The sequence below is a fragment of the Nanorana parkeri genome, unplaced genomic scaffold (genome assembly GCF_000935625.1).
Source record: "Nanorana parkeri isolate BGI_ZX_2015 unplaced genomic scaffold, ASM93562v1 scaffold888, whole genome shotgun sequence".
In the NCBI taxonomy this organism is placed as follows: Eukaryota; Metazoa; Chordata; class Amphibia; order Anura; family Dicroglossidae; genus Nanorana; species Nanorana parkeri.
This window is the reverse complement of record NW_017307156.1, coordinates 412,271-424,615: the sequence shown is the minus strand read 5'-3', so window position 1 is coordinate 424,615 and position 12,345 is coordinate 412,271.

Below are 12,345 nucleotides of genomic sequence, written 5' to 3'. Positions count from 1 at the left end.
TGTGGGGGGGGGGGGGTGGGCCGCATCGCAGAACCTGGCCTTGAGTAAATCTGGCCCTGCAGGCATATCATGAATAGTGGGATGGGCCAGCATGGTGCTATAAATGGGTTCCAGAAAACATCACAGCATCCCTGATGCAAGCAGTGGATGGTTCTTGGGTGGAGTGATCAGTTACCAAAATGCCTTGATGGGTGGATATTAGGAGTGGACATTTCTAGACAGGATACATTTGCATGTAGACCACCCTAGATAATCCCCACACGTGATGCTGCATATACATGACTGAAATTGAGGATGCACCGATACAGATACTAGTATCAGTATCGGTGCCAATACCGAGCATTTGGGCGAGATTTCCTCTGATTGACCAGGAAGCTGCACTGCCAATCAGGAAGCTGGGCGGTGGGTAATGACCTGCTTACCGGCTTCCTAATTGGTCAAGAAGCCGGCTCCATGCTGATTGGCTGGGAAGCCGGCTTCCTGGCCAAACAGCATCTAGCTGGCCAAATAGAATGGAGCCAGCTTCCAGGGCAATCAAGAAACTGGAAGGCAGGTAATGACACGCCACTCGGCTTCATGATTGCCCGGGAAGTCAGCTCAATGCTAGCAGAAGTACCGAAAGATTAATATTGGCACTTGTACTCGATGCCAAAAAAACGGTATTGGTGCATCCCTAATTGAAATCCAGTCAAGCTGGAGAGATTAAGAGCTAGATAATGCTGGATGTTTTTCAGCCAGGAAATGAGGCGGACCATATCTGACTTGCTGCAGCTTCTAATGAACATTGTGAAAAGCTCAGAGTGTGCAGTGAAATCAGGGTAAGCAATTTCAGAATAGGTGAGGAACCTGTATAACTGTGCAAGACTTAAGGTAAGACTGGAATTCAGTGTTTAAGCCTCTTTTTTTTTGACCAATCTACTTTTGTCTCTAAACTCTAGATTTCCTGCAAATTTCTATAGTTACTTTCCTCTTCACAGAATTCTCAGCCAGCAGCTCTCCAACTCAGAAGCACTTTCTCACAGCCAGCACTTCCCGGCATATCACCTCATAAACAGCTGGGATGGATGAGACTCCCTTGTTGGGCTATTGTATTCTGACAGCTGGCACCCACAGCAGGCAGATTGCCCAACTGGTCGGCCGACAATTTTCACCGTTTTTTTTTTACAAAGTCAACACATGGCTTGAATTCTGGCCAAGTCATCCAGACCCAGAAATTCAAGCAGTGTTCAGCCAACTTCACAATGGTTACAATATGGTTCACATGATATAAATCTTTTTAACAAACTCCCGGGAAATGCTTTCCACACTGCAAGGGTTAAGTGCTCATTTTTGTCTTAAGTGCTAAAAAAAAAAGTTATACTCACTCGAACCGCAAAGCCGACTCCCTGCTTCTCCAGTCTCTGAAGCATGTCTCCTCCTCTGCTGCAAAGATGCAACATCCTCACATGGACAACATCCTCTATACACTTGTAGACCACTGCAGACTCCTAGACCACTGCAGGGGAGAGGGAGAAACGCTCTAGAGACCGTTCTAAGAACAAGGCGGCTTGAATGATCAGGTGAGTATAGATTCTTTTTTTTACCACCTAGACAAAAACAAGCATTTAGCCCTTGCAGTGCAGGAGTAGACCCACTGCAAGAATTAATAAAAAATGTCCCCAGAGTTCTTCTTTAACATTTGTTGCTGCAATTGCTCCGGCATCCTGGCAGTGTTATAGTTTGCCTCTAATCCCCTCTATCTGTTTTTTTGGGGCAAATATAAATCATAAAGTCATGACATGAGGCATATTATCAAATGACCCATAGTGCAACTTATGGAGACCAGAAATGTGTGATTAACATAGAAACTGGCTATACACTTGATGTCTATTAGAAATGTAACCCTTAAGTCTAAGTATTGTGCCCCCCACTGCCGCCAGTCACTCTTGTTGCTAGTATCACAGCCAAGACTGTGATACTAGCAGTGGAGATGCATGTAAAATCAGGAATTTATACTTTTTGCCCCCCTATGGATACTTTCTTGTGCCACTGCTCCCAGCTCCTCTCTTATTTAGTCAACTAGCTAGCCTTAGTAACCAGCTAACAAGATAAGTTATGGTATGCCAAGGCCGGAGACGGAGAGGCTGCAAGAAGCAGGGAGCTCACTCTTTGTCAGTGCACCTAGAACTGCAACGTGTTGCCCTACTTTGTTTGCAGTTTGGTTCTGGGTGTACAAAAGGGGACTGGGCCAATCACAAATACTCGGTAAATGATTTTGACAACAAAAATCCAAAGACTGCACAAGGACAGCAAGACAAGAATGAGGGTCTTTTTGGACTGGCCTTTCACTGGCAGACAGGGCCTGAACATTTTATTATTCATATAGGAATATTCCAATGGCAGTAAGAAGTGACATGTGGATTGCTGGAATCCAGCCGTGTGTATGATGTAGTAATGCAGTTAATCAGTTGTGACATAACGTATGCCTATACTGGTCAAATTGAATCTGCTACCTTAAAATGCTTGCATATGCTGCAAATTACAGTAATTAGATCAAATAACATGTTTCTGCTCAATGTCTGTCAGTGTCCAGAGTACCAATACACTGTAATAATAATTTCCTTCTGGCCACAGCCATGTTGATCACTTTTTTACAGTATCTGGACATATAGCAGAGTTCAACTTAATGTAGTTCAACTTATTGCAGCCTCTGTGCAGCATAATGTACCAGATATCTAAATAAAGGCACCAAAAGTGTTAATTTCTTGATGCTGGCAGCATGAATTGGCAACAGTGATGTATGGCAGAGTGAGAAGCTGCAAAAAATGTTATCAAAACATCCACTGTTCAAACTAATTTTCCATAAGCGGTATTGCCACTAGTACAGACAAAGACAAAATAGCATTTACTCCAAATGACATAAACACTGTAAATAATAGTAGCAAGAAATGCTAGCTGTTGCTTAGAAAGGGATGGGGGTAAGTATGACTACATAGAGCTAATGAGTAGAATGTATTTAAAGTTACCTTGTGGACACATGTGCATGGCTTCCAATGAGGCACACATCCTAGGTGAACTCCACAGCCATTGGTATCATGAAAGATTATGTCACACCTAGCCTGTCTATCTAAATTATCTCCACTACAAGAGAGTGGACCATCCCATTGTAATGCCTCAATCCGCTAGGTGTGGAAAAAAAAGGAAAAACCTAAACTAAACAAGCTGGGGATTGGAATGGGTGTTGGTCAAGGTGGTGTCTGACGAATAAGGCCTCACAGTCACCCGCTTAAACCAACAGGCCACCGCGAGAATAACAACACCTCAGTCCCTGACTCGCAAAAAATATTTGCTTGCCACGTTTACTTGAGGCAAAATTGTTGCCTATTCATTCCAATGATTAGAGCATATTTGAAAGATTCCTGCCAATTGTGAGATTCTCCAGTAAGTGATAGGGATAAGTGTTTTTAAAATAAATTGGTCACCAATTGTCCATCATCCCCAACCAATATTGCTACATCAAGAAAAGTAATCTCACTTGAGGAGATAGCTGAATTGAACTTGATAGAAGGAAAAAATCTGCTGTGGATTTGTTCATATATTGTATTGCTTGTCCTCAAACTCGAAAAAAAGTTGTTTTCCAAGACCAGCCCTGAACCCTGTAAAAGAAAGTCCGAAGCAATATTAGGAGCACATGACACACAAAAAATTGAACTGCATCAAGGCTTGCCCTAATGGGGACGTTTGTATATAAAGATCATATGTTCGTGCTGGTGAGGAACCATCCTGTCTCAAACGTTATATTGTCCAACTTCTGTGCTCTAACACTGGAATTCACCAGTGTCCTTAAGGTAAGATGGTAAAATTGATAGGTAAGGTTGTAGGTGGAAGTCTAGAGGTTGAGCGATACTCTCTGGACTTGACCATATCTGGTGTGCGAGGGTGGGTGAGGCTGCTAAGATCCCCATTGTGGCTCAGGCCGCTAAGGGCCCTTGTAACTTTAGGAGTGCTTTAGGAGTTAGCTGTCATATATTTGCTGCCGCTCCCCCATCAGGGTGGTGGCGGTGGGCTCCCAATGGGGCTTATCTGGTGATATTTTAACCATTTGTGGCCTTTATGGATCTTAAGCAGTCCATATATGACAGGAACAATTCGAAATTCAATGTCCATGAATTAAATCGTATCTTCCGTGATCCATCTGTTAGTGGTGCCAATGTGTGTGTTTATGATTTTAACGTATGGAGTTTGTTGGATCACCAAGTAATCTAACATAAGCAGCTCAATTATCCTGCCTTGATAGGCAGAATACTCCATAGCAATAATGGCCCAATATTGGCAGCTGGTTTCAGTATGATTTCTTTCTCATTCTTTAGAGAAGATAATGCTTTCCATTCTTCAACTGTAAACTTGGAATAGGCACATTTATCCCTCACCAATTGTATGGTTTTCATGTAAGTTGTAATATTAGCGAAGTCTTCCGGAGAAATACATTTGGTCTTTGTCTTAAATTTTGAGATCAATTTTATTTGTCTCTATACTTCAACAATTTGATGTCAAGTGGAAACGATATCCGATGGTGTGCAGGACAGACAGATAAGCTTTTTTCAAGCAGCTTGGTTTCAATCAAGCTTAACCACTTCCAGGCCACAATATGTCTATAGATGGCGGCTGCAGCAGTCGTGTTCTTGGTACCGCTTTTAACAGCAGGCGATGGCTGTTAATGTACAAGCGATCCGGTGTCTGTACAGCCGCCGGAACGTTTGTACCGTGCGACGCCCCTGCCGTAGCCGCCATTGGTTTCCCCGGGCACTGTTATCCACGTGCGGTGCCCGGGAGCGGCACGGGGGGTATCCCCGCAGTGAACGGAAAGAGATTCAGCGGCTTCCAGCCGCCGATCTCTCCTCCAATCTCTGGACCCGGAAGTGATGTGTATTACATCACTTCCAATGCCACTCTTACAGTCTCCAGCTCTTAGAGCCAGGAGATGAAGCTGGAAAGCAGATCTCTGCTTCCTCAACTTCATTGGGGTCACTAGGTGACATTAGGGGTCTGAAAGACCCCTGATGTCTCCATAAAGAGGACCTGCCACACCCTATCTGCTACTACATAGGGTTCTTGTTAGTCCCCTATGTGATAGCAATAGGGTTAGTGTAAAAAAAAAGTATTTAAAAATTTTAAAAATTAAAGTAACATAAGAAAAAAGAAAATAATGCAAAAAAATGTTTTTTAAGTCCCCCGCCCCCCTTGTGCACACACATACACACGCAAACACCCATCGGTGCGCCTACATGCGAAAACGACAATTGCGCTACACATGGTACATATTGCCGTAAACGTCGGAGTGAGAGCAATAATTCTAGGCCCATCAATCACTGTTAGCACTAAACTGATGAGCGGTAAAAGCGTTTAAAATGTTCCCTATGGGAAGTTTTGGGTATTGACTTTTTTTGCGGCTTCACGGGCGAATGCAATTTTAAGGATTGGCTTGTTTGGTATCTATTTACCCGGCGTGACCCCTGTCTTTCATATTTTGCCAAAGAATTGGCAATTTAGTTCGTTTTTTCCTAAAAATACTGGTTTGATAAACATTTGCGCAAAATGTTCACGCTTTCATTTTTTTGCTACGTCAGTATCTCTCTAAATTATGTTAAACAATTGTTATATGTACAGCAGGGAACCACACTGGTGTACCATTCAGAAAGCAGAGCACAGTGATGATGCCACTGCTATGTTTTGTGAACGGAACAGCAGAGGGAACACCGGGAACACAGAAATGATTTCATTCGTAACCCCCTTTCCATGCAGCAGGGACACAAAAGTGCGGCTGCCAGCAGTGGAGTCGACCTTTGAAACTAAGACTGTCAGAGGTAAGTGTTTAAAAACACTGGTTCCTTACAATAGCAATGCATGGTAACATGTGGTCTACAGAATACTAGCAGGACATCTAAGCGTATCAGAAACTACTACTCTTTTGACACAATGGGCCATACAAGCTATTGTCAGTGTGCCAAAAATTAGGTACATATAGATATATATAGTTCATATAGATATATATATGATGTAAAAAAAAAATTAAAAAATTAGTATTGCAGTATGCAATGATACCTTTCTTATTGGACTAACATAACATTTAAAAGACAAGCTTTCGAGATTTAACCTCTCTTCTTCGGGTCAGAAGCAATACTAATCAACATGACAGAGTAAACCACTTAAAGAAAGAGAAAGTTGTTAGAGAAGGTGGGGGTGTGAGTGGGGTGTCATAAATGCTGGACCTGGGAGTGAAGAATGCATCCTGATAACCAAAGACCAGAGCAAATAAACACAGGATTACCAATAAACACCGAACACATCAGAGATATGACATACATAGGACATATAATAAGAACTAAATAATTATAGTGTGGTAGTATGTCAGAAAACCAGAACCCACATTAAGTCCCTCCTTTATGGTGTTGAAATGTAAAATTATTTTCATTTCAAATGTTTTTCTTTTAATGAGAGTCTTTAAAATTCCTTTTGAGTACTTTAATTTTGAGGTTTTGGATGGAGTGATCTATCTGGCAGAAGTGATGTCCTACTGGGGTGCAATATTCGTTTTCCTTGTAGTTATTGATTGAGCTCCTGTGTAGGTTCATCCTGAGATGCAGCTTAAGGCCAGTTTACCCACATGCTAAACACTGTATCATGTACATCACGTTAGCAGATGTGCATGAGTATGATCCCTTAAAGGTGTATGTTTTGTTATTGTGACTAGCTGTATTTTTGTCACAAACTTTGCAGCGGGGTTTATTGCATCGTACTGCGCTATTCTATGTAAGCTCCTGTTCTGGTGTGAGCTTAGTGCGTACCAATGTTTTCTCAGATTTGGTGGTTGCTTATAAGCCAGTATTGGGGGCTGAGGAAATATTTCTTTAAGTAGGTGGTCTTCTGAGAGTACTAGCTGCAGGTCTTTGATGATTTTGTATATTTCCTCTAGAGTAGGGTTGTAAGTAACTACAAGAGGGGTTCTAGGTTGTGTTTTTTTCTTTTCTTTGTACTGTAAGAGCCTTCCCCGTAGTGTTTTTAGGGCAGAATTAGTTTTTTTTAGAAAAAGTATTTTCCCTGATGCCCTTTTGTCGAAATGCATCAGCCAATGTGCTCCAGTGTTTGTCTTGGTCCTCAGTGTCAGAGCAAATGCTGTGGTATCGGATTGTTTGGCTGTAGATGACAACCTGTCTAGTGTGATTTGATTGGAAGCTGGAATTATAGAGGTAGCTGTACCTGTCTGTGGGTTTTCGGTACACAGAAGAACGGAGTGAGCCATTGCTGACAGTTATGGCACAAGCCAGAAAAAACGTGTTCTGAGACATTAATTATGAGGTTTTTTGATGGGTGGAATGAATTGAATGATTCACGGAAGTTTAAAAGGCTTTCTTCTCCTTCTGTCCATATTATGAAAATGTCACGATATAACGATAATATTTGAATGGTTTGTGGGGGTGAGTGGCTAGGAATCTGTGTTCTAGGTCAGCCATGAAGAGATTGGCATATTGTGGTGACATTCTTGTGCCCATAGTTGTCCTGGTCATTTGTAAATAGATGTTGTTAATGAAATTGAAGTAGTTCTGCGTAAGTATGAATTCAATTACTTTGGCGATGGTTTCGCTATCATATTTTTGCATGACATTATGGGAACAGAGGAATTTGGTGTAGGCCTCAATACCATCTTTGTGGGGGATGTTACTATATAAAGACTCCACATCCATCGTAACAAGGATAGTATTAGCAGGTAGGTTAGTGATTTGGCTCAGCTTATTCAGAAAATCTGTGGTGTGCCGTATGAAGCTCTCAGTGCTGATAACTAGGGGCTTCAGAATGTTTTCAATTATGCCAGATATTTGTTCTGTAAGTTTTCCCATTCCTGGAATAATGGGTCGTCCTGGGTTCCCTGGCTTGTGGATTTTGGGCAGCATATAGAAGGTCCCCATGAGAGGATTGGAAGGTGACAGATTACGTAATCGTAGCTGTATGTGTTTGGGAAAGGATTTGATATATATACTGTATATATATTATGTACAACATTCTTTTGCACAGTATCTATTTAATAATCACATTCTCGCATTCTTTGCAATATGCAAAACTTGACATAAACTCTAGACATTTTTGATGTTCATTCTATTTGTTTTCCATCGCCAATTTCAAATACACATCTTTAGAAATTGATTGTAGAATGAATGTTGCGTTTTACACTTTGCTCTGCCAAGAGACCCTGATATGCCTGCTGACATAAAAGACATATTGGGCTATTAAAAGGGAACATAATAAACTGTCTATGGAGCTGTTAGAATTGTCCCTGAAGACCAGCTCATAATTTAAAATATATTTGTAAACCATATTAGGGCAAGGTTATCCTTTAATTTGTTGCAGATCGCAGTTTGAGGATACACTCACAGGATTGAGACGAAAGGTTCATGCTGTACTTAAGAAAATTTTAGTAATGATGCCATAATAATGCCTGGAAGGTTTTCTCACTGTCTGATTTAAAGATCACTAAACTTATGATTTACAGCTGGGTTCGGGTTTCCATTTTCTAAATATGAATTATATGTTACATTACTCTGTATTGTCTGGAGAGCAAGCAGTGAGGAGCACATGGTCAGGTTTTTGCTGTAAAATATGTCAGGTCACCTTATAATTACTATCCTAGTTTAGAAATAATTCTCATTCTGGCTCTCCAAAACTTCAATCATGTGGACAGAATTCTGTAATGAACGCTTAGCACCAGGAAGCCGTTTAAATTGTGAATACTGAAGGGCTTCACAGGGCTTTCTGTCAACAGCTTCAGTGACCTGGAGAATCTGATGATCTGAGATCAGTTTCTGCATACACATTCCCAGCACACATAAGCCTGGCTGTACTTGATTGCAAGCCGAGATGGCAGCTTGTTAGATCCCAAAGTTCTGCTGGAGGCAGCTTTGAGGAAGGAAAAGCATCAATATGTGGACTTTTACTAAAGTGTTTGATTTTCTAAATTTCCCATTACTTGAGCAGCCTAAATAAACCCCACAGAAATGAGCTTATTAAAAGGTAGTAGTTTCTATAAGCTTATAATATAATGTTTTAAGCACAACTTCAGTTAAAATGATATTAAAGTCAAAAGGTTTTTAAGCTATTTCAAATACTGAGTGGATGCTGCTCCTTGATGTTTAAAAGTTTTAGCTTCCTGCAGAATTATCTGGTTCCCTAAGCCAGTGGTGTATTTTGGTTTTGTGCTGCCCTAGGCAAGACTAAACTCGGGCACCCCCCTCAATCTAAATTTGCCCCACCCCTTCCTGTTTAGGACATTTTGCGCAACCAGTCAGTTACTGGATACAGCACACATAGGGTCTCAGGACAGCTGTGCATTATCTCTGGTGGGCTGTACAGGGTTTCAGGGGTGCTGTGCAGGGTTTATGGTGGGCTGTGCGGGGTCCCTTTCCCTGATACATGTGCGGTTCCTCTTACCTGCAGCTCAAAGTGCCATTAGTGCCAACAGGATACATTGCAGTCTCCCAGCCTGCTTCTGGGACATCCCGTCATCAGATCACATGCTATGGCCAGCCCTGAGCCACCTGCTGCTTCTTCTCCACCTCCTGTACAAAGCCAGCTGGACCGCATCTCACTGGGCCCTCCCCTCCACTGGGAAGCTCTCTAATTAGGCATCCACTCTTGGGGCCTTGCGGGCGTCTGGTTTGCCTCATTAGGCAGCGGCCGCTGCCTGATTCTGTGCCGCCCAGTCTCGGCCCACCGGGCAAGTGCCAAGTATGCCCAAAGTTAATTCAGGCTCTTTGCAGAAACTGCCGCCCCCCTGGAAAGTGCCGCCCTAGGCAAATGTCTAGTTTGCCTTGGGGTAGACCCCCCTCCCCTAAGCACTGGCCATTATCCCTTGTAGGGTCCTATGGAGCCGCACTTTGTATGATAGTAAGCTGTGTGTCTCCACAAATATACATAAGTCCAAGCTATATCCCACCGCACTCCTGACCAGAAACAAACCCAAAACTCAGGTGGGTGCCGATGCGACCGCAAATGCCTCCGGCAATAGTACAAAATCGATGAATGGTCACTCGCACTCCAACTTGAAGCAAAGTCAATACCTTTTATTGACTGGGATAGTGTCACATTTATAGCGACGTTTTGGAACCAAGTGGCTCCTTCTTCAGGCCTAACAACTTTGACAGCCCTTAGTGTGCCTTATCACTCTGCCCTACACTCATAATACAATTCTGCAGAGAATATTGTTGACAACATGATATCATTGCAGCTCTCTCCCTCATTCATTTTTGTATAACAAAAATAAGACATCTGAAAAAGGTATGTATATTTATAAAGAAGATTAAAAAATTGGAAATGCAAAAGGGACGCGGGAAAGGAGGGGAAGCAAACTTTGTACCTAACCTACAGCTGGACTTTAAGGCGCTAATGGCGAGTTACTCAACTAACAACTACAGAACTGAGAATAGAAAATTGGGAAGTACATGGCTACCATTAAAAGAGTGATTAGCAAAATCTTGGAAACAGTGTATAATCTTCCATACCATTTTTAAATAAAGAATGAAAAAATTGTCTGTTCACATTTTGCAGATATTTGCACAAAGATTTGTACATTTAAAGGAGATCCAAAGTCACAACATACACGTTCCTTTTATAACACCAACATTGTAATAGCTATCCAAAAGATAGTTATTTTTGACAATCCAATACAAGCTTACTTGAAAAATCTACTGCTATGCTGTGAGCGCTACCTGTCTGCTGGACATCTCTTTTACCAACTTCCTGGATTCCCTGCATGTGGTTTACTTTTTAAAAGTTTACATATCCCATGTTACGTTGCTGCCAGCAAGCAGTGATTATGTCACGTGTGGGACTTTTCTTGATTATGCCTTCTGGAACCCCTCCTCCACCTTCGTATTTCAGAAGTCAGGCTCTTTGAAATGGGTGACACAGTGGTACATAGTGAATGTGTCACTGCATTAAAGGAAGTAAATCCTGCATACAGTAAGTTTATACACTTCAAGACCATTCTGATTAAGAAGCATAGGTTAGAACAAATGGAAATGTGGAAATGAATATATGATTTTGTATTTTAACCATAGATACACTTCAAGCGTTAACATACTAATGAGATTTTCAATATTTCTACTTCATTCAAAAATACCTAGTGATCCTGTCCTTGTTCATAGCACTTCCTGCTATAGGGTGAAAATGCTCTTTTTGAGAGTGGGCACCATTTAAAATGCACAATATGTGCCTGTACCCAAGTTACTGATTAAGTCTTTATGATGAAACGTGTCATTCGGAGATGGCGCAGATGCTGGAATGTACGCCTTTCAATCATATTGCAGAAAGTATCATTCATCTGACACTTTCTCTGGGAGGATCTCCTGGCAGTTGGATGAAACTGTTCAAGCACTTCTTTATTAATGGGAAACAAGTATGCTCACCAACTCATACAAGACGTTTCTTAAGGTCTGGGATCCGTGGATTCATTATGCACACCCAACCCTCTCACGGCTGAGTATGACTTTGTGAGGGACTGCTACCCCATGGGGTGGTGGCTCTGGGGGCTTCACAGCTGCATCTTTACCTCTTCCCTCCTTCCTTTTACTTTCCCTTCTCTTCTGTCTTCTACCTTGGTACTTCAAGTCCATTCTTCTGTTTTCCTGGTTGTTCATCCCCCTTGTTAGTCGACAGGGAGGGTAATTTATCAAAACTTGAGCAGACAGAATCTGGAGCAGTTGCCCATGGCAATCAATCAGCTTTTCTGTTTCAGTTTCAGTTGGGTAATTTGTAGTTCCCGCATTTGACGACAGTTTCCCGAATTACAGGAGTATTTTTTTCTTCGATGGTGCAGTCCCAGGTTGGAGTTCATTACATATTATTTTTTTTGATTCGGGTGTTTTTGAATTTAAGTATTATGGTTATGTTGTTCTATTTTATGCCTGTAACCTGGGGTCCGTTGTATTGAAATTTTTTCCGTGTCATCTGTTTTCGATGGACTCTGTTACCTGCATACAAAGGTTTCAACCCTGGACTGTTACATTTTCACATTATATACATTTGTCTGGTGTTGTCTTTATTTGTTCTTTATAATTAATGAAAACATTGTAACCTAAACTATACAAGCACCTGTTACCTTATTTAGGAGGTCATACAGCTGCGATGAATGGTATTCCATATTGTCGTGATTGTCTGTGCAAGAGCATGTGCCTCTATTGCCATTAAAAACACACAACAGTAATATTCATTCATATGAAGATTTTGTCTTTTTTTATTGCTCAGCTCTATTTGATTTATCCATGTATGCTTTAAATGTATAAAAATTAAGGGTGGGGGGGGGGGGGGGCAGGTCTT